Source organism: Schistocerca cancellata, chromosome 3 (assembly GCF_023864275.1).
Source record: "Schistocerca cancellata isolate TAMUIC-IGC-003103 chromosome 3, iqSchCanc2.1, whole genome shotgun sequence".
Lineage (NCBI taxonomy): Eukaryota > Metazoa > Arthropoda > Insecta > Orthoptera > Acrididae > Schistocerca > Schistocerca cancellata.
In genome coordinates, this window is record NC_064628.1 from 92,040,756 (window position 1) to 92,064,627 (window position 23,872).

Below are 23,872 nucleotides of genomic sequence, written 5' to 3' on the forward strand. Positions count from 1 at the left end.
GTAAACTCAACCGATTTACCTCGTTAAAAAAGGGAATTCGGGCCTAAAATCATCACAAAACAACACTCCTTGGTTACGTTCGTGATAAATATTTGGCCTGCGTTATCACGGTAATGTGCACACTTATTTAATTCAGCGTCTGAATATTATAGTCACTTGCAAGGAATTTGAGGTTCGTACTTTTAGACACAGTTCATTAACGTTACTAGCTCTCTCCTGTATGGGAAAACGTCAAATCTACTATTGCTTACCTAGATTAGGCTATTTTCTTCTCGCGATATTTAGACGTCAAATGCAAGAGATATCACGCTCTCCAGGGTTTAACATTCGTTAATGTTCGATCTGAAGAGACAAGTCCTAGGCACCGTAGACAAGACAAAAGACCTCCATTTGATTTTTATTGCCGGCCGGAGTGGCCGAGCGGTTCTAGGCGCTACAGTCTGGAACCGCGCGACCGCTATGGTCACAGGTTCGAATCCTGTTTCGGGCATGGATGTGTGTGGTGTCCTCAGGTTAGTTCGGTTTAAGTAGTTCTAAGTTCTAGGGCCCCCCCTCCCATGAACCATGGACCTTGCCGTTGGTGGGGAGGCTTGCGTGCCTCAGCGATACAGATAGCCGTACCGTAGGTACAACCACAACGGAGGGGTATCTGTTGAGAGGCCAGACAAACGTGTGGTTCCTGAAGAGGGGCAGCAGCCTTTTCAGTAGTTGCAAGGGCAACAGTCTGGATGACTGACTGATCTGGCCTTGTAACAATAACCAAAACGGCCTTGCTGTGCTGGTACTGCGAACGGCTGAAAGCAAGGGGAAACTACGGCCGTAATTTTTCCCGAGGGCATGCAGCTTTACTGTAGAGTAGCATGGAGACCTGCATCAAACCAGTCTCAGGACTGAAGACCACAACAACAACACAACAAGTCCCATAGTGCTCAGAGCCATTTGAACCATTTTTGATTTTTATTGTTATATCCCGGAATAGCCCGGCTGCCTAAAACTTTATCTTTGTGACTGTGGTATAGTTGTGAAGGAGAATCAGCTATGGTGCAGGAGATCTGACAACGTGTTTTGACTGGTTAATAACATTACTCGCAAGAATCATAGGTTTTCTGATAATCAAGTTAATTTTAAGTTTGCCCAAGTAAAATAATGCTCTCCAGTAACATTAATGTGACTACCTTCAAAAGGTTCAATCATTACCTTTTATAGCTCGGACCACTGCGTGACGTGCAGGAAGAGAGAGTCTCTTATGATCTGGAATATACCGACAGGTATGTGAAGCCTTACCGACTCCAGTGTCGTGGCCGGCTGCTGTAGGTTACTTTCGTTACGTTAGTGATAAATACACTCCTGGAAATGGAAAAAAGAACACATTGACACCGGTGTGTCAGACCCACCATACTTGCTCCGGACACTGCGAGAGGGCTGTACAAGCAATGATCACACGCACGGCACAGCGGACACACCAGGAACCGCGGTGTTGGCCGTCGAATGGCGCTAGCTGCGCAGCATTTGTGCACCGCCGCCGTCAGTGTCAGCCAGTTTGCCGTGGCATACGGAGCTCCATCGCAGTCTTTAACACTGGTAGCATGCCGCGACAGCGTGGACGTGAACCGTATGTGCAGTTGACAGACTTTGAGCGAGGGCGTATAGTGGGCATGCGGGAGGCCGGCTAGACGTACCGCCGAATTGCTCAACACGTGGGGCGTGAGGTCTCCACAGTACATCGATGTTGTCGCCAGTGGTCGGCGGAAGGTGCACGTGCCCGTCGACCTGGGACCAGACCGCAGCGACGCACGGATGCACGCCAAGACCGTAGGATCCTACGCAGTGCCGTAGGGGACCGCACCGCCACTTCCCAGCAAATTAGGGACACTGTTGCTCCTGGGGTATCGGCGAGGACCATTCGCAACCGTCTCCATGAAGCTGGGCTACGCTCCCGCACACCGTTAGGCCGTCTTCCGCTCACGCCCCAACATCGTGCAGCCCGCCTCCAGTGGTGTCGCGACAGGCGTGAATGGAGGGACGAATGGAGACGTGTCGTCTTCAGCGATGAGAGTCGCTTCTGCCTTGGTGCCAATGATGGTCGTATGCGTGTTTGGCGCCGTGCAGGTGAGCGCCACAATCAGGACTGCATACGACCGAGGCACACAGGGCCAACACCCGGCATCATGGTGTGGGGAGCGATCTCCTACACTGGCCGTACACCACTGGTGATCGTCGAGGGGACACTGAATAGTGCACGGTACATCCAAACCGTCATCGAACCCATCGTTCTACCATTCCTAGACCGGCAAGGGAACTTGCTGTTCCAACAGGACAATGCACGTCCGCATGTATCCCGTGCCACCCAACGTGCTCTAGAAGGTGTAAGTCAACTACCCTGGCCAGCAAGATCTCCGGATCTGTCCCCCATTGAGCATGTTTGGGACTGGATGAAGCGTCGTCCCACGCGGTCTGCACGTCCAGCACGAACGCTGGTCCAACTGAGGCGCCAGGTGGAAATGGCATGGCAAGCCGTTCCACAGGACTACATCCAGCATCTCTACGATCGTCTCCATGGGAGAATAGCAGCCTGCATTGCTGCGAAAGGTGGATATACACTGTACTAGTGCCGACATTGTGCATGCTCTGTTGCCTGTGTCTATGTGCCTGTGGTTCTGTCAGTGTGATCATGTGATGTATCTGACCCCAGGAATGTGTCAATAAAGTTTCCCCTTCCTGGGACAATGAATTCACGGTGTTCTTATTTCGATTTCCAGGAGTGTATTTAACCTGCGTTATCACGGTCATGTGCACACGTATTTAATTCAGCGCCTGAATATTACAGCCAGGGTGCGAACAGCCCGATAGAAGTGGTCGCACAAATTGTCGATTGGATCAGTTCATGCTGGTGTTCTTCGAACCGCTCACCTACATTGAGAGCCGTGTGAAACGTTGCATTGTCCTGTTGGTAGATGCCATCGTACCGAGGAAAAATAAACCACAGGTAGGGGTGGATGTGGTCTCCAAGGATAGATGCATTTTTGTGTTGACCGACTGTGCCTTCCAGAAAGACTAGATCACACAAGGAATGCACGGCGGCCCGTACGTTTCCGACAATTCTTGCAGGGTGTTTTCTTTCAGGCGGTTCGCACCGTACACGCTAACGGCCAACTATCCGATGGGACATATAACGTGATGTATCTGTAAAGATCACATTCGCCACTCAGTGAACCTCCAGTTACGGTAATGGCGTACAAATACCAGACTTCGTCGCCGATGAACGGAAGTCGGCTTTGTGCATGAGCCAGGTGCCTGTTGCGAAGCCCCTTGCGCAGCAACGTTCACTGACCGGTCGTTCAGGAGACACTGTCGGTCGCCTCTTGGTCTACACTGGCGATCGGTTGTACTGCAGTTGCACGTCTATTTGCCCATACACATCTCCGAAGCCGTCATTCATCCCTGTTGTAATGGTTCTTTATTTGCGAAACCATTACTACCTGCCAAACCTTCTTTTCGATACCGTAGATTAATGAATAGTTTTCTACGTAATGTCTCAATTTTTATCACTCTATTCAAATTTGGTTTCATTTTTATATGTATGTACGTCAATATTTTGAGATGAAACTTCCTGGCAGATTAAAATTGTGTGCCCGACCGCGACTCGAACTCGGGACCTTTGCCTTTCGCGGGCAAGTGCTCTACCTACTGAGCTACCGAAGCACGACTCACGCACGGTCTCACAGCTTTACTTCTGCCAGTATCTCGTCTCCTACCTTCCAAACTTTACAGAAGCTCTCCTGCGAAGGTAGGAGACGAGATACTGGCTGACGTAAAGCTGTGAGACCGGGCGTGAGTCGTGCTTCGGTTGCTCAGTTGGTAGAGCACGTGCCCGCGAAAGGCAAAGGTCCCGAGTTCGAGTCTCGGTCGGGCACACAGTTTTAATCTGCCAGGAAGTTTCATATCAGCGCACACTCCGCTGCAGAGTGAAAATCTCATTCTGGAATATTTTGAGATGTTGAAATCGATATATCTAGAGTGACTATCATTCTACTTATTGTTATCTTTGAGGCTAGCTTGTGACTTTTCGCGCGGAAGCGTACAGAGTAATCAAGTTTTTGTGTTTAATATGGGCAGTCTTGACTTTGTGTTGGAAATAAAAAGATGGGTCTGAGCTGTGGACAATGAAAAATGTTGTGAGTTTTATTAAGAGCAGTAACGGTTGCGAAATTGTATGTTGGAGTAATGTTTTGAACATGCGAAAGTATAAAATGTTTAATAAATGTGAATTCTTGTGAAAAGCGAGTGTCAAGAATTATTTTCAAGTGACCGTTGTTTAAAAAGGTATGAAGCACATTGCAATGAAAAACATAAATCATCAAGTTAATCTTGAAAGATTGTCTTCGTAAGTTCTTCAAGTCGGCGTCATTAACATCCGAGTGCCTTTCGCACCAACAGCGATAGTCATGCTACCTAGACAACAATTTTAGTTACGAGCCAAAGCCAGAGCGAGATCGTCGTGTTATTCCAAATACAAGATAAGTGCTTTATTGTTAATTTTCTTCAGTGACTGTAATCAATTGATGTAGCAATACCTGCCACATTGAAGACCTTTTAGTTGCGCAATAAAAAGATCATACTTTGAGTGCACGACGTGATAATTTTTGAACTAATTAACTGTTAGTGGAGGTATTGTTATACTGTCATCTAGGGTGCACAACATTTGCCTCGGCGGTGGTTTTGGATAACGCTATTTTGTTCATACGCGGCATACTTTATCTACGGTGGCAAGCGAACGGTTTACGAACTTACCAGTTGGCCCGAAAGCCAGTGATTATGCCCTTATAAATATCTAATAAATCGCTCCGTTTCCGCATTACGACAACGACTGCGTTTGTTCGTGTCCCCTCCCCCCCCCCCCCCCCCCCCGACACGATTTACCTACCTTCCCCTGTCAGTGCTACCATCTGCTGTCTCTAACGTTGACGTCCAACATAAGCGGTGGTCACATTAATAATACTGGACCACGTATATTCTCGTCAAACACGATACGAGGCAGTCATCACCTTCGTCTTACATATTTACTCACGTCTAATTTTAAGACAGGTCCAGTAAATCGAAACACCGTCACACGCTGTTATATAGAAGTAAACACGTGGGCCGCACTGCAATCCTTTGTAAGGCGCAGTTCGTGCGAACTCGTACAGTATATTCGTCACGCCGTTCCTGAGATTCATCTTTGAAAGATAAAGCTTTTTTCAGGGATTAGTATGATTATACAATGGCCTTGTATATTTATTCTCTGCTACATGTTATCTCATAATGAAATAATAATAGCTGCATCTCCTGGCGTAATCAGTGGTATTTCTCTGTCAAGCCTCCTAAAACCTATCCTTGCGCTTGCGGCACTCCAGTATAGCACCCACGCCTCTATTTTATAGTCGATAAAAACTTTTTATTATTTTTTAGATATGTGACATCGTGAGAGACAAGTGTGCTGTCAGAGAAACAGTTTGGTTTTGCTAGTGCAGAGACGGTGTAACAGTATCTCCACAGCCGGGCGGGGTGACCGTGTGATTCTAGGCGCTACAGTCTGGAACCGCGTGACCGCTACGGTCGCAGGTTCGAATCCTGCCTGGGGCATGGATGTGTGTGATGTCCTTAGGTTAGTTAGGTTTAAGTAGTTCTAAGTTGTAGGGGACTGATGGCCTTAGAAGTTAAGTCCCATAGTGCTCAGACCATTTTTTTAAGTATCTCCACAAGCCACAGAAAATAGATCGAAAACAATTATGTCTTTTAGTTATAAGCACAATTATTATCGTCACGGATTTTTTGTTGCATTTTTTTTTCCTTGTTCGAGTAGTCATGATGCTAGCATGACGCACTTTAATCAGCCGCCTATGATGAAGTCTGGTATTATTACTACTATGTAAACTACATTTTGTACACTATTGGAGAAAGATAGAGAATAATTTTATTCAAGAATGATATTTTCACTCTACAGCGGAGTGTGCGCTGATATGAAACTTTCTGGCAGATTAAAACTGTGTGCCGGACCGAGACTCGAACTCGGGACCTTTGCCTTTCGCGGGCAAGTGCTCTACCAACTGAGCTACCCAAGCGCGACTCACGCCCTGTCCTTCTGTAAAGTTTGGAAGGTAGGAGACGAGGTACTGGCAGAAGTAAAGCTGTGAGGACGGGGCGTGAGTCGTGCTTGGGTAGCTCAGTTGGTGCCGGAACTGTAGCTCAGCGTGTTCGCTCAGAGGGTTAGCAACCCTCTGTAATAATAATAAAAAAAAAAAACAGAGTTAACCGCCGATCAAAGACGAACTTAAACTGATGTCTTACGAGGTCCGCCCCGAGCACATCCAACGAACGAAAACGAACAAAATAAGAATTAAAAAAAAGAAAAAAAAGTTGGTAGAGCACTTGCCCGCGAAAGGCAAAGGTCCCGATTTCGAGTCTCGGTCCGGCACACAGTTTTAATCTGCCAGGAAGTTTCAATGTTATTCAAGTTTATCTCATATTCTCTGTAAGAATATTACTAATCTTGATCTTCTGCATACCATCTTTGCTTCACTTCGGATGGGCTACAACGCTGCCTTTAGCGGTAATATATTTATAAGATTTTATTGGCAAGAGTTATAGTTTTATTTCAGCTTAAAAATCTTGAGAACAATTATTTAATGCTGATTAATGGTTTTTTCCAAATCGAATTCAGTCAGTTATTTTCATGTAATCGGAACAGACCGATTCTGTGATACATCGATGTTCATTTATCTGCCGCTATTTCATGAAAGCCGGCCGGGTGGCCGTGCGGTTCTAGGCGCTCCAGTCTGGAACCGCGTGACCGCTACGGTCACAGGTTCGAATCCTGTCAGGGGCATGGATATGTGTGATGTCCTTAGGTTAGTTAGGTTTAAGTAGTTCTGAGTTCTAGGGGACTGATGACCTTAGACGTGAAGTCCCATAGTGCTCAGAGCCATTTGAACCATTCTACCATTTTTTGATGCTGTCGGAGTATAAAACTTTCTCAGCTAAAGCTCAGAAATCTTTTCAGTAAAATTCGACAATTCCAGTGGTATGTTGTCCGTGTTATAAAAGTGAAGTTACATTCAAGAGTGAACTAAGTTTGTATGAAAGTAGTCCACGAATCTAATTGAATAATTTCAAACAGATACACTTGTTTACAGACAACATATGAAAACGGTTGTGAGTTTCAATTTAGCTCACATTCATGCTCATGTCATATTCTAGCCGGGTAATGCAGTAATTGAATGACAATTTAGAACTGTAGACATATTTAAATATTTATGTTGGACGCTGCTAAACTTACGCATCCACAACACGGTTTAAAAGACAGCACTCCAGCCATCTCCTAACACTGAATCCCACCTGTCGGTTCGTTTCCAAATATACATCTCCACATCATTTCTATATAATAGGCTTTCCAATACTCCGCACATATCGATCCCTGCTCCTGAAATCTCTCATCATACACGCCAATAATGAAGAAAAGTGCACCCCATCTCCGTCATCTTGTCATAAATATCACTTCTTAATTTTTATATTGGAATTGTAAACTATACAACCCAATCTACATCTACATTTACATCTACATGGATACTCTGCAAATCACATTTAAGTGCCTGGCAGAGGGTTCATCGAACCACCTTCACTATTCTCTATTATTCCAATCTCGTATATCGCGCGCAAAGAATGAACACCTATATCTTTCCGTACGAGCTCCGATTTCCCTTATTTTATCGTGGTGATCGTTCCCCCCTATGTAGGTCGGTGTCAACAAAATATTTTCGCATTAAGAGGAGAAAGTTGGTGATCGGAATTTCGTGCGAAGATTCCGTCACAACGAAAAACGCCTTTCTAAAAGAAATGATTTCCAGCCCAAATCCTGTATCATTTCTGTGACACTCTCTCACATATTTCACGATAATACAAAACGTGCTGCCTTTATTTGAACTTTTTCGATGTACTCCGTCAGTCCTACCTGGTAAGGGTCCCACACCGTGCAGCAGTATTCTAAAAGAGGACGGACAAGCGTAGTGTAGGCAGTCTCCCTAGTAGGTCTGTTACATTTTCTAAGTATCCTGCCAATAAAACGCAGCCTTTGTTAAACCTTCCCCACAACATTTTCTATGTGTTCTTTCCAATTTAAGTTGTTCGTAATTGTAATACCTAGGTATTTAGTTGAATTTACGGCTTTTAGATTAGACTGATTTATCGTGTAACCAAAGTTTAACGAATTCCTTTTCGCACTCATGTGGATGACCTCACAAATTTCGTTATTTAGTGTCAACTGCCACTCTTCGCATCATTCAGATATTTTTTCTAAATCGTTTTGCAGTTTTTATTTATCTTCTGAAGACTTTATTAGTCGATAAACGACTGCGTCATCTGCAAACAACCGAAGACGACTGCTCAGATTGTATCCCAAATCGTTTATATAGATAAGGAACAGCAAAGGGCCTATAACACTACCTTGGGGAACGCCAGAAATCACTTCTGTTTTCCTCGATGACTTTCCGTCAATTACTGCGAACTGTGACCTCTCTGACAGGAAATCGCTAATCCAGTCACATAACGGAGACGATGTTCCATAAGCACGTAGTTTCACTACGAACCGCTTGTGTGATACAGTGACAAAAGCCTTCTGGAAATCCAGGAATACGGAATCGATCTGAAACTCCTTGTCAATAGCACTCAACACTTCATGTGATTAAAGAGCTGGTTGTGTTTCACAAGAACGATGTTTTCTAAACCCATGTTGACTATGTGTCAATAGACCATTTCCTTCGGGGTGATTCATAATGTTCCAACACAATATATGTTCTAAAATCCTGCTGCATATCGACGTTAACGATATGGGCCTGTAATTTAGTGGATTACTCCTACTACCTTTCTTGATTATTGGTGTGACCTGTGCAACTTTCCATTTTTATTGGGTACGGATCTTTTATCGAGCGAACGGTTGTATATGATTGTTAAGTATGGAGCTAATGCATCAGCATTCTCCGAAAGAAACCTAATTGGTATACAGTCTGGACGAGAAGACTTGCTTTTATTAAGTGATTTGAGTTGCTTCACTACTCAGAGGATATTTACGTCTACGTTACTCATGTTGGCAGCTGTTCGCGATTCGAATTCTGGGACATTTACTTCGTCTTCTTTTGTGAAGGTATTTCGGAAGGCTGTGTTTAGTAAATCTGCTTTGGCAGCACTGTCTTCGATAGTATCTCCATTGTTATCGCGCAGAGAAGGCATTGATTGTTTCTTGCCGCTAACATACGTCACATACGACCAGAATCTCTTTGGATTTTTTGCCAGCTTTCGAGACAAAGTTTCGTTGTGGAAACTGTTATAGGCGTCTCGCACTGAACTCCGCGCTAAGTTTCGAGCTTCTGTAAAGGATCGCCAATCTTGGGGATTTTGGGTCAGTTTAAATTTGGCATGATTGTTTCGTTGTTGCAGTTTGGCCACTATCAGCTAGTTTCCACTAGCGTGAAACTAAATAACAGTTAAAAAAATTGTCGGTAGTGCAACTGCAAGAAAGCTACAAGAGAAGTGTTTTTCGTCCAAAACAACCGCGCGTAGATAATATGATTACATTATTGTACTGTCTCTAGCATACAGGTTAATTTATACCATTTTAAATCGTAAATATCTCTACCACTAAGCCATGCTCATAAATGGAATAACGCAAGCAACTGTTCAAGCGGCGCCGCTTGATACATATAATAACTAGCAAGCAGTCAGTCACAGTTGTCAACATTAAGGTAATTTAATGAGAGGTTTATGCGAGTGAAACCAGCTTATGAAAGTATTACCCACGTAAGATGTTCGAGATGAAATTCCCCTTTCCTGACACTGAGTGAAAGTATTTTTCTTTATAAACGAAAACTATGAAGTTCTTGCTTCTCAGTAGAAACACAAGTGTACGTGTGCCGGCGCGAGCGGGTGTGTATGCGGGTGGTTTGTAATGTGTGCATATATCTACGCGCATGCAGTTTCATGGAACAGCATGGGTCATTTAACGCATCCTGGAAGAGGTTAATTGCCGTGTACCTTCAAGCTACCATGGCGAATGAAATAATTCTCCTCGCGTAGTATACGGCCTGTTACTGTTCCTGCCGACTATACTACTATTCATCATCCATAATGTAGTCACCACTGCGATAGTGGCTATGTTGTTGTAATTGTTGGCAGCGAATTAACGTAACAATGCAACAATGAAAAATTCTGCGTTCAACTTTCTACATCTACATTCAAGGTCAGCAAGCCACTGTATGGTGCATGGTGGAGGGTACCCTGTACCACTACTTAAAGTCATTTTCTTTCCTAATCCATCCGCAAATAGAGCGAGGGAAAAACGACAATCTATATGCTTCCGTACGAATCCTAATTTCTCTTATCTTCGTGGTCGCCAGGCGAAATATAGATTAGCGGCAACTGAATCGTTCTTCAGTCACCTTCAAATACCGCTTTTCGAAATCTCATGAACGGCGTTCCGCGAAAAGAACGTCGTCTTCCCTGCAGGAATTCCCTCTTCAGTTCACGGAGCTCAAAACTCGCGTGTTGATCGAACCTACCGGTGACAAATTCAGCAGCTCGCCTCTCAAATGCATTGACGTCTGGCTTTAGTTCTACCTGGTGGGGATCCCGAACATTCGAGCAGTACTAAAGAATCGGTCTCAGTGGTGTTCTATACAGATGAACCATACTTTGATAAACTGCTCTCAATAACAGGGAGAAGACCGTCCGCCTTCCATACTACCGTCCTAACGTGCTCGTTCCATTTCATATCGCTTTACAACGTCATGCCTAGATATTTAATCGACGTCATTGTGTGAAGCAGAGCGCTACTAATGCTGTATTCGAACATTACGGCATTGTTTCCTACACAACTGCAGTAAGACACTTTGTTTTTACATTTACAGCTAGCTGCCATTCATCACAGCAACTAGAAATGTTGTCTAAGTCATCTTGCATCCTCCTACAGTCGTTTAACGACGACACCTTGCTGTACACCACGGCATCATCAGCAAAGTGCCTGAGACTGGTGCTCACCCTCCCCATCATATCATTTATGTATACAGGAAATAAGAACGGTCCTGTTACACTTCCCTCGTGCACACCTGACGATGCTCTTGTCTCTGATGAACGCTCGCCATTGTGGCGGGACAGGTTTACAATATTTTGTGGCTTTAATTGCTTATAAATGATATTTCAGGTAGATCAAAAAAATATAAAACCAGTTATCTATTGTCAGCGTGACAATTCGTTTGATCTCAAAAATGATTATCCCGGCTAATATTTGTCCCTCTGATAAATAAATCTCCACTTGACGTTGTGCACAAATGCTGTCTGTAAAGTCGTGTGAGTGACACTAAATTGCATATCATTTATCAGATTTTACACAACTATTACTTAATATGGAAGCACTTTTCTCTAGCAAAAGGACCATTTAATCACAAAATACTACCCGCGCACAACACTGACGTATGTCTCCTATTCAAATATTTCATGTTAATCGTCCGAAATAATTAGGCTTTGTACATTAGCAAATAAGAAATTGATATTACGTAACGTGCTGTGAGCGCTATTTTTAAAGATTCAATCTGAGTTGAATTCTCTCTCTTAAAGTAGATTCGTCACCACCGGTGCACATTTATTTCCGTTCATTTATTTCTAACAACATTTATGTTTGCTAAAATCCTCGATTCAGAACTACCGCGGAGATATTTTTGCTATTATGGCGACAGACAGACGATAGTCAATTTGTCTATTGTTATTCTCGATTCCTTTTACATCAAGTTAATATATTCAGATAAAAGTCTGTAACCCTTTTGTTCTCTATTCTTTAGCATTTAAAATTATTCTCAATGAAAAATGTTTCATATTTTTTTATACCAGCTATTAGTAAACTCCAGTGTAAGTTACTAGCGCTAACGTCTGCGCTCCTGATTGCGGAGCTGAAAATTAACACTTAAGAACATTAATTAGATTAGATTACAATTGAAATAAATACAAATCCACGTCTAGACAATAGAGATTCTATTTTTCAAATAATAATTAACGATATATAGTTACAGGCTTTCTCTTTACAGACCTCACACGTCTCACGTCCGAACAGTTCATCGGTTAGCACAGGAAGAACAACTGAACCACAATTATCACAGATAACAAAAAATGATTTTAATTGTCGTTGTCTATGAATGTAGTTCTCTGACAATTTTAATTCACTCAGATATTAAATTATTACAGAAATAATGAAATAATTATCGACATTTTTACACGATACAGTCTTTTTTATACGTAGTATCGATAATATTTGTTGAAGTTTGTACATTTAGTTCATTCTAACATCTTGTGGCTAGAACATAGTGTCGTGGATATTATAACATCCAGAACAATGTGCGGGGTTCCATTACCTCAGAAATCTTCAAACCGTTCATATATTTGGGAATCCATTCTGTATTTTCGTATTTTCGTTAATGGTCTGCGGGGGGACACCGTGTCAAACGATTACCGAAGAACTAAGAATATGGACCATGCCGTTTGTCCCTCATCCATGGTCTGCATGGTATCATGAGTTTTTATATTCCAGGATTTCTATTATATTACTACGTCCTCCACACGGGAGTCTGTACGACGGTCAAACGACGGTGTGTTTGTACGATGCTCCTCCGAGAACGATTTCTTAAACACGAGAATCAAAACTTCGGCTTCCCCTTTGCTGTCACTGGTCAATGAGTGACCAGACAGAAACCGCTGATCCGCATAGCGATTTTATGGCTTCTCGGCAAGATCTTTTGCTAAGGTGTGATGGTGGATGTTTTTATTAGTTCATTTATTTAGAGTATGGCGTCTCTACAGAATCATATGGTTGGAATCTTCCCTGTCCTTCTTTCTACCATCTGTTGTCCACATTAAACAATACCCAGTCCTCCGAGACATTAATAAGCAAAACCTTTTATCAAGATTTGAGAGGAGCGTTACAACAAACTTTCAAGTTTACTTAGCTTATCATGTCGAGATGGCTGAAGTTCTTCTTCTCTAGGGGTCTGATTCTTGAAGCTGAGATTTTAACATCAGGTCCTCGCTGTTGGTTTGAACTAAAAAATTTGAGGATTGTGGCTGCAGAATTTTTTTTAAGTAAAAATGTTTTCTACTGATTTTCTCACCTCATAGTGTATCACACAGTATTTCGATTTTTCACACTAAAAATGCCGAAGTTACATTGTTCGCACCTATTATACAAAAATACGTCAGATCACATCATAGGAAAGCTTACGACTCTTACACCCTGCGGAAATAACAATGTCCCAAAGGGTTTACAATTTTTCTTAACAAATGAATTTCAACTAGTTTTCATTAAATTATTAATTTCGATTATTATTTTAATAGAAATTTTAAATGTGCAAATAATTCGTAATTTCAAATGTTTCTGAAAAAAAAAATACTTTTAACTGTACATTCAAACCAGTACTTATCGATTATAGCACCGAAACTAAAATATTTTATAAAATCCAAAGTTCGAATAATAATACTGGTATCGACAGCTGCTGTTGAGGAAAAGTAATGCTAGAGAAGGATGTCCCGTTTCTTTGTTACTAACAGATATTAATACAGTTAATTCCAAATTTTTAAACTTCACTCTGTAAACTGCACGTAGATGTAAAATCATGTAACACTGAAAAAGTCAGGCAGAAGAGATCGGATATTTGCACACATCAGAGTTATTTAACCTTTTTATCGCAGTCGTGACCGTAATGAGTTTAATTAGCTGGCTGCCGCGGATGAAGCTTCGATGAAATCCTACATGGCTCCTCAGAACTTGCTCGCCGGACATTCCTATATGATATATGAAGATGGTATCTGTTCTTTCGGAAAATGATCTTCCTTAGTGTGGATGCACTCACATTGCTCAAACTCTTACGGGAATCGGAAGTAATGAGTATAGTGGGCAAGGGCACTACAAATTTAGTGTACCGACAGTAAGATGGAACTGTGGGTCTCGCGGAGCGTTCCAGAATTACGTCCGTCGAAGGCTCAGTCCAGTCTGCCTCTGGCAGCGGGGCAGCTCGGACTTGTTTACGTCCCGGCTGCGAACGTTCGCGGAAGGAGCGGTGTTTACACCGGCGTGACTCCCGTGTGTTACTGTTTGAATCGAAAGCAATGGCACACAATTTTCGAAAAACCACGTTTTGTAACGAGTATGCAAGACCGAAGGCCTTTGAAATCGAACGTTTCTTGAGAGACGAAGTGCATCTTATTAATTACGTGGAGATTATTGGAATTCATTTATCAATCGTGAGCAGCACTCTTTACGCAAAGATGATTGACGACGCAGCATCCGATAGAATCACTGAAGCCGCCAAACGAGGATTCCAGTTCTAACAACCCTGCCACAACAAGGGTCAAAATTTAATGATTGTGATGTTGCTCACGCTGCTAAATACTGCATTTTCGGGCAACAACTAAGTTATTATGTGGCAGGTGTCATTAGAGCACAGTTAATAAAGTCATTTCATGTAATAATCAAAAAACTAGGCACTCATCTCTTCCTGTTTCCCACGCTGGTCTCGTTGTAAAATCATGGCTCAATCGTCGAAAATCTAGGTGGTTATGATTCCAAGCTTGGATGCAAAGAGGCCTAGGTTTTATCGTGCTATATTCAAAAGTTTTGTAGATGCGCTTCACAAACCATTCTTGAAGATTACTCTTTTGCTGGACAATGGTGATGTAAAAAAATAATCAGCACTCCGAATTGAAGTTATACTTCCTTTTAATTGCTTTTATTGCAATATCACGAGACACACAAACATCACTTCACAATACAAAACATACTTGAAAACATCTTCCTCACAGTCACTGTTAAAGTTCACATTTTATAAGCGGACTACAATACGCGTCTTTCCAACATGACGTCCAAGAATTGACCTTCTCAAGGTCCGACTCTCTAACAACTTAACAACCAACTAATAATCACTTACGCACCCAAAAATCAGAGTTACAAGTACGTCAAAGATCATAGTGACAAAAGAAAGAATACATATAAGAATAATATCATTGCAATATAAACATATCGATGTATCGCAAGTGAAATCAAATCTGAATATGTTAACTACTTCACAGAAACACAGTAGAATATAGCTGGTATCAAGAGGTTCAGGTGAGGTGCCGTAATGGTTGCGTAATTCAAGTACCATTACAATACCCCCCCCCCCACACACACACACACAATTTCATACACAAGCTGCATGGGATTGGGTGTCCCAAACAGCAAGATAATAAGGTAGTAAGTCACAGTAATCATTATATAGAATAATAGTATCTTTGAAATAGTGCATAAAGATTATTGATCCTCGTGGTATAATATTAAAGAAATGAAATGTAACAGATTAAAGATTGCTTTAGCCATATCTTTTCAAACTTGCAAAAATTACTAAATTTTACAACAGGCCTCCCTTCACTCTCTTTACAACAGTACGCATAAATATCAAAATGTAATCTGTTAATCTGTAATATATTGTATGCAAAGAAAAACTCATAAAATTTTTGAATCTTTGTTACAACTATGTACACGAGCACTGAATATGTGTCCTGGCAATATAATAAGAATAGTATTAATTTTTTTTAAAACAAGAGGAGTCCAATTGTTATTTTCAGTCCATCATTTATATATAACTCACTGTCCATTTCATCACTGTAGTTCCTGTTCTCCTAGTTAAGTTGTTCCTCTAATAGCAGGTGCATAGTCCCTTTACGTAGTTCCTTTTAGCTGGTGGGTTCTTTATCTGAAATTATTACATAGGCTTTATTCTTCAATTCAGTAAAAGTTCCTACACAAATATTCCATGTTATATTGAGTCACCAAGAATGATCAAACACTAGTAGAATGACGTAAAAGAAACAATATGTAAGATTATAATAGTCTAACAATTATGATTCATATTCAATAAAATTCTATATATTACAACACATACTACATTTCCCATTTTCTAACATTACTTTTAAAAAAATCTTGTTTGTGACAAGTCATTAGCAAGCTTTTTATCATCCATAGGCCTACAACATTCTGATGTGAAAGTAATTGGAATTTTTACTCTACTATAATATGGTACAATAGTATATAAATAAATTTGGAAATTAATTTCAAAGTTATTCAACCAGATACAGTTTACTATATTAACATGGAAATTTGTGACAAAGAAAAATATTACCAGACAGCATTTAAGACAACAATTGCTTGTTGATCTGTATTGAAGAGCATGAGGACATGGTACAATTATAGACACTGCAACAAGGGAGGAGTAATACCTCAAAATATGTGGATGGAAAAGAAAGATAGAAATAGGTACTACTGGAGAGTTCAGCCTAGCCCCCTCTCATCAGCAGAAGAAGAAAAATAGAATAGAATCAGTGACAGGCAGTAGGATAAGAAATAAAAGGGGAGGGCTCAAAAAATATAACAGAGCAGAATATCAACAGCCACCCAGCAATATAAAATACAACTCAGACATGGCAGAATGGACGATTGTGATACTCCCCCTACGGTAGCTTAAGAAACCCATCACTGATATATATTCTCTATCCCAATATTCACTCCCCCCCAATACAGATCCAATCTAACTGTAGCATAAAAACCTACAACATGACATGTACAAAGGAAGAAAAGTGCTTAGAGCTACACTGAGTCTTACAAAAATGGAAGGAATGTTATCAAAATGACAAAAGTAGAGGTTGGATGTTACAACAAACATCCTCAAATTTCATCAACATAATATACAAAATATCAAAAGCTATCACACTAATCCTAAACATGTTACATAGAAAGACAAAATTAAGAAAAATTACAATTGTTAGTATCTGTGTGTTGCCTCCATAGGCAGACAGAATGGTTCACCAATAATTCACAAAAGAATGATTTAATTCCACAGTGTGGAAAGTCCTCAATTTCATACATCCCAACTGTCAAGTGGGCAAATAAGCAGGTATAGCCTGTCCATAATATTCCAATTTCAGTCTTTTCCAACATATAGGCTCAGAAAATATAATAATAACAGCAACAAAATGTTTACAACATAAACGACATCAGCACATGAAGAAAATAGTAGTAAGCACTAAATATGAATATCAAAATGTTCATTAAAATGTCTAATAACTAACATGAGTAAACTACAACTAAAATAGCACATGTCCTACCACACAAAGAAAATAAATTGCAGAAGCAACCATCAAAATATTTTCTTACATGTAGTCATATACACTCCTGGAAATTGAAATAAGAACACCGTGAATTCATTGTCCCAGGAAGGGGAAACTTTATTGACATATTCCTGGGGTCAGATACATCACATGATCACACTGACAGAACCACAGGCACATAGACACAGGCAACAGAGCATGCACAATGTCGGCACTAGTACAGTGTATATCCACCTTTCGCAGCAATGCAGGCTGCTATTCTCCCATGGAGACGATTGTAGAGATGCTGGATGTAGTCCTGTGGAACGGCTTGCCATGCCATTTCCACCTGGCGCCTCAGTTGGACCAGCGTTCGTGCTGGACGTGCAGACCGCGTGAGACGACGCTTCATCCAGTCCCAAACATGCTCAATGGGGGACAGATCAGGAGATCTTGCTGGCCAGGGTAGTTGACTTACACCTTCTAGAGCACGTTGGGTGGCACAGGATAAATGCGGACGTGCATTGTCCTGTTGGAACAGCAAGTTCCCTTGCCGGTCTAGGAATGGTAGAACGATGGGTTCGATGACGGTTTGGATGTACCGTGCACTATTCAGTGTCCCCTCGACGATCACCAGTGGTGTACGGCCAGTGTAGGAGATCGCTCCCCACACCATGATGCAGGGTGTTGGCCCTGTGTGCCTCGGTCGTATGCAGTCCTGATTGTGGCGCTCACCTGCACGGCGCCAAACACGCATACGACCATCATTGGCACCAAGGCAGAAGCGACTCTCATCGCTGAAGACGACACGTCTCCATTCGTCCCTGCATTCACGCCTGTCGCGACACCACTGGAGGCGGGCTGCACGATGTTGGGGCGTGAGCGGAAGACGGCCTAACGGTGTGCGGGACCGTAGCCCAGCTTCATGGAGATGGTTGCGAATGGTCCTCGCCGATACCCCAGGAGCAACAGTGTCCCTAATTTGCTGGGAAGTGGCGGTGCGGTCCCCTACGGCACTGCGTAGGATCCTACGGTCTTGGCGTGCATCCGTGCGTCGCTGCGGTCCGGTCCCAGGTCGACGGGCACGTGCACCTTCCGCCGACCACTGGCGACAACATCGATGTACTGTGGAGACCTCACGCCCCACGTATTGAGCAATTCGGCGGTACGTCCACCCGGCCTCCCACATGCCCACTATACGCCCTCGCTCAAAGTCCGTCAACTGCACATACGGTTCATGTCCACGCTGTCGCGGCATACTACCAGTGTTAAAGACTGCGATGGAGCTCCGTATGCCACGGCAAACTGGCTGACACTGACGGCGGCGGTGCACAAATGCTGCGCAGCTAGCGCCATTCGACGGCCAACACCGCGGTTCCTGGTGTGTCCGCTGTGCCGTGCGTGTGATCATTGCTTGTACAGCCCTCTCGCAGTGTCCGGAGCAAGTATGGTGGGTCTGACACACCGGTGTCAATGTGTTCTTTTTTCCATTTCCAGGAGTGTATATATATATATATATATATATTGAATAGTACATGTGTACATGGGTCATCAAGCAAAATCGTTTTACACTTCCTTTCAGCAATAAGTAAGCTTCAGTAGCATATAGTACTTTCCATATCACATGATAGAAAACAAACTTCATAAACAATATAAAATGTGAAAAATTTTCCTTGTATTCCAGGTTATTGAGATTTACAAATTTCATTCTAGGTATCAGGTTTATAGAGTTTCAATTCAGTTACATTCTTCAAACCAAATAATTTCCTAGATTTTGGATAGATTAATCTGTAAGCATTTCAGTGAGGATTTTCTTTCACCTCAAATGGTCCTATATAAATGTCAAAAAAAATTTCTTTAATTCTGAAGTCATAAGTTTAGATTTTTCTTTCATTTTAACAAAAACTAAATCACCAATATTAAAGTGTGAAAATCTGCCTTTTGCATCGTGTCTTTTCTTTCTGTAATCTGCTTGTTTTTTCATGGTGTCTTTTACAATTTGTTCTCTCTCCTGAGGTGACAAAATTTGACAAACTGGAAAATCTATGTGTTCAATAATAAAGCTAGTGGGTCGTTTGTTAAACATAATTTCGAATGGTGAAAAGCCAGAGGATGTATGTTGCAAACTGTTCATTATGTCTTTGAAATCATTTACATATTCAATCCAATTTACATGGTTCTTACTACAATATGTTCTGCACAACCTCCCTATCTCTCTCATGTACCTCGCTGCTGGATTACTGGATGGGTGATAAACTGAAATCAAAATATCTTTTATGTTTGCATTTTCAACAAAATCTTTCCATACTTTTGATGTAAATTGTGAGCATTGTCTAACAAGATTGCTTGTGGAGTACCTACCTTATTGAAATAGTCACTGGTTAATTTAGATGTAATCTGTTTACTTGTGGCTTTCCTAATGGATACAATTTGATGAATTTTGAGAATATGTCAACAATCACAAAGATATAACTGTAACCTCCTTTTGACTTGGGGAGGTGTCCGTAAATGTCACAAGCTGTCAGCTCTAAGTTTTTTCTGGGCAAAATATTATGCATCATCCCTCTGCATGTTTGATTACTCACCTTTACTCTTTGGCATCGGTCACAGGCTGCTAATTTTTTTCTTCACTCTTCTGGCAATATTATAAAAATTGACGTTTTCCTGAATCTTTTGTATGGATTTTTCAGAACCACAATGTCCAAAGCTCTCATGTATATACTTAATTAATGTGTCCATATGCTACTCAGGCCAACATAATTTCCAGTCATCCAAATCAGGTCTTAATCATCTGAACAGAATCCCTTTGTGTACCTTATAATAATCATCTACCTTTTGCTTAACTCCCAAATAACTTTTTACCAATTTCCAATTTTCATCATGATTTTGGTGTCTCTTAATGTCACTACAAATTTTTAAAATTTCTCCTTCCTCTTTTATCCCCTTCAAATACATAATTTTGAAATTTTTGTCATCAATGCCTGTTTCATTATCAAAATTTAGCCCAATACATGACCTTGAAAGTGCATCAGCAATAACGTTTTCCTTCTCCTTAATATATACAACTTCATAATCAAATTGTTGAAAAAATAATGCCCATCTGGTGATTCTACTATGATAAAGCCTACACTCCTGTAAGTAACTCAGTGCTTTGCGGTCAGAGTAAACAATCACTTTGTGTCCAAGAAGATAATTTTTAAATTTGTTGAAAGCCCAATGTATAGCCAAAAGTTCTTTTTCAGTCACAGTGTAAGTCTTTTCATACTTTTGTAATACTCTACTAGCAAATGCAATGGAATGGTGTTCAATATGATCTCTTACGACTTTTTCCTGAAATAAGTGTGCTCCTAATCCTGTACCACTGCTGTCAGTCATCAAACAGAAGAGTTAAGACATGTCAGGCCTATATAGAATTCTGCTCTGTGAAAGTTGTTTCTTTATCTCATCAAATACTTTTTGACAATCAGATGACCAATCCCAGACAGTATTTTTCTTTAATAAATCACATAAACAAGAAGCGATCATAGCTTGAGTACTGACATACTTTCTGTAAAAACCAGCAAGCCCAAAAAAGCTTTTAATTGTTTTTTTATTTTTAGGAACAGGAAAATTCTCTATAGCTTCAATGTTTTTCTCTGTCAGATTCAATCCCCTTTTCTGAAATAATGTGTCCCAAAATTTCAATTCACCTACTCCAAATTTACACTTTTATAACTTTAAGGTCATACCCCATTCCCTTAATTTTGTACACACCTGTGTTAGCAATTCAAAATTTTCTTCCCATGTTTTTCCAGAAATCAAAATATCGTCTACATATACAGTAAGTTTAGACAGTAGTTCATCCCCCACAACAAGATCTAATGCTCTAATAAACTCAGCAACAGAAACAGTTAGTCCAAATGGTACAACATAGTAATGATAACTTTTTCCCCCATACAAAAATGCAGTGTATTTTCTAGAATTTATTTCTAAAGAAATTTGGTGAAAGCCTGAAGTTAAGTCTAAGCTGCTCATGAATTTCACACATTCAAATTTATATAACAGTTCATCTATGTTTTCTGGATGATGATTTTCTCTTTTCAAAAATTTGTTAAGGTGCCTAGAATCAAGCACAAGTCTAACACCACCTCCACGTTTGGAAATCACCACCAAAGGATTATTATAATCACTGTTACTTCTTTCGATTAAACCCCATGCTTACATTTTTTGTATCTCACACTCTACTTCTTTTCATTTTGCAAAACGAATACTGTAAAGCTCGAAGAAAAAAGGTTCATGATTTTTAAGGTGTAAAGTGCATTGATAATTCCGGACTCTTCCATGTTTTTCATTGAAAACATCTTGAAAATTCCTACAATAAATTTTCCAATTTTCTCTTTTGATCACTATCCAAATTAATAGCTTCCTCTACTTTGCTTTTAACTAGGTTTTCATAATTTTGAGCAGAAAAATTTAGCTTAGATTTGTCATCAAAACAGTACAAATTCTCTTCATAGTCTATGATTTTCCTGACATGATTGCAACCTTCTCCACAGTGTATAATGAACAGTTGTGTACACACAATAATATTGCTTTTGGGTTCACACACAATTAACTTCATCTCACTCCAGCTAAATGCAGCACTTACCTTTAACACCCAGTCCATGCCAAACAATATGTTCTCTTCTAAACTTGGAATAACACGACAACCCTGCTCAAATTTTACATCTTCTATTTCAAATGATAAAAGTACTTGACTTTTGATGACTTTACTGTGTTTGCCTGTAGCTCCTCTTATCTTTACTCCCATCACAGGGGCCTCAACAAAATCAACACTGTCTTTAATTTTATTTCTAAATTTTTCTGAAATAGCTGAAATAGGACTCCCTGTATCAATGAGACATTTACCCTCCCAATTGTTTACTTTAGCTTTAATGTATGGACACCCTAATTCACATTCTTCTACTTTTTCTTTTAATGGTCCATGTAACAGGTCATTTTCAATTTCTCTAAAATTACCCTCATTATTTTCCTGATCTGTTTTTAATATCTTCACACACACATTGACACTTTCATTATCATCATCTATGGATACAACAGGTTGAGCATACCTCAGACATTCATTACATTTTACACTTTGCCACCAGTGAGGATATAACCTTCTACAAATTTTAGCTAATTAGTTCCACAACTATTCCCTATCTGTTTTGTAATTGCAACTGTTCCATAATATTTTTAAAAATTTTTCACCTTTTCCTTCAGAACTTGTATATGGGTTTAAATACTTCATACTATTAGCTGGCACAACATTACAGTCCTCTGCTACATTAAATTGGGTACACTGACTTAACTTTACCTGGTCTTCAGATGCATGAGTGTCCTCTTCCTCATTACTAACCACACTTACATCATCATAATGCTCACAATTATCAACTTCATTATCACATAGCTTCACTACTTCACTTGAAATTATCTTGAAGAAAACTTGATACTCACCCACAGCATTAATCTCACCATTACTTACCTCCATACAACTCTCAACAACATCATTAGCTTCCATATTTTTATCAAAATCAAAACTTTCCTCATCATGCATCCTATCCACAGTCACATTAAGATCCATCTCTCTCTCTCTCTCTTCACATAAATTTTCATTTTCATTAAATAACTTATCCAAATCAGAGCTGTAATGTTTGTTAGATACTTCAGAATTACATAGATTATCATTCTCTACCCAGTTATAAAACTCTGGCACAATTGCAATATCCTCATCTGGCTTATTCTCAGAAGTAGTTACCATGTTGCTTTGAACATGATTATTTTCTCTTATTGTATCCCAAAATTTCTGATCAAAATTTAAAGTATTAATTTGGTGTTGAACATGAGTGTCTGTTATTTGTGGTGTGTATTTGTTTCGTCTTCCACTGGTTTTATTATAATAATAAGTTACATTTGTCCTTCTTCCTCTATCTGTGAATTCCCAGTTGTTATTGTAGATCCTATTGTGATTACATTTTCTCGCCCCAAAACTGCGGACCCTCATTGAGGTGGTCCGGAGTTTTCCTGCCTGTTTTCTCTGTTTGATCTCCAATTTTGTTCCCTCCTGTTTCTGTCATAACATCTGTTTCTATTTCCAAAATTTCTATCCCTGTCTCTGTCATTATCATTATGATCCCTATTATTTCCACTGTGTTGTTCATATCTATTGTCTCTGTATTCTCTCCATACCTGTTTGAATACCACCCCATCTGTTGGTGTTCACCATTGTTAAAATTTTGCATATTCCCTCTTTCTAATGCCCTATCCAATTTATCCACATATTTTAAAAAAATTTTCACAGAATCATCAGACCCATGAACTAAATCCCACTGCAATTTTTCAGGTAGCCTTCTTTTCAGGTCCTCTATTTGTGTCATTTCATCAAAAGGTTTATCTAAATGTATTAATTTTCTCAATTGATCTTTACAAAATGCTTTCATGGTGCCCATTCTCCCTCTGAAAATAGGTCCATTTAAAAATTCAGATTTAATTCTCCCCTGTTCAGATTCTGACCAAAATTTGTTGAAGAAGCTTTTCTCAAAATCTGCAAAGGTTTCCCACTGATCGAAATTTTGGTTAGCCCAGGACAGGGCCTCTCCTTCAAGAAATTTTTTGACAAATTTAATTTTTGAATTATCAGACAATCCTGGCACAGAATTGTCCTTGC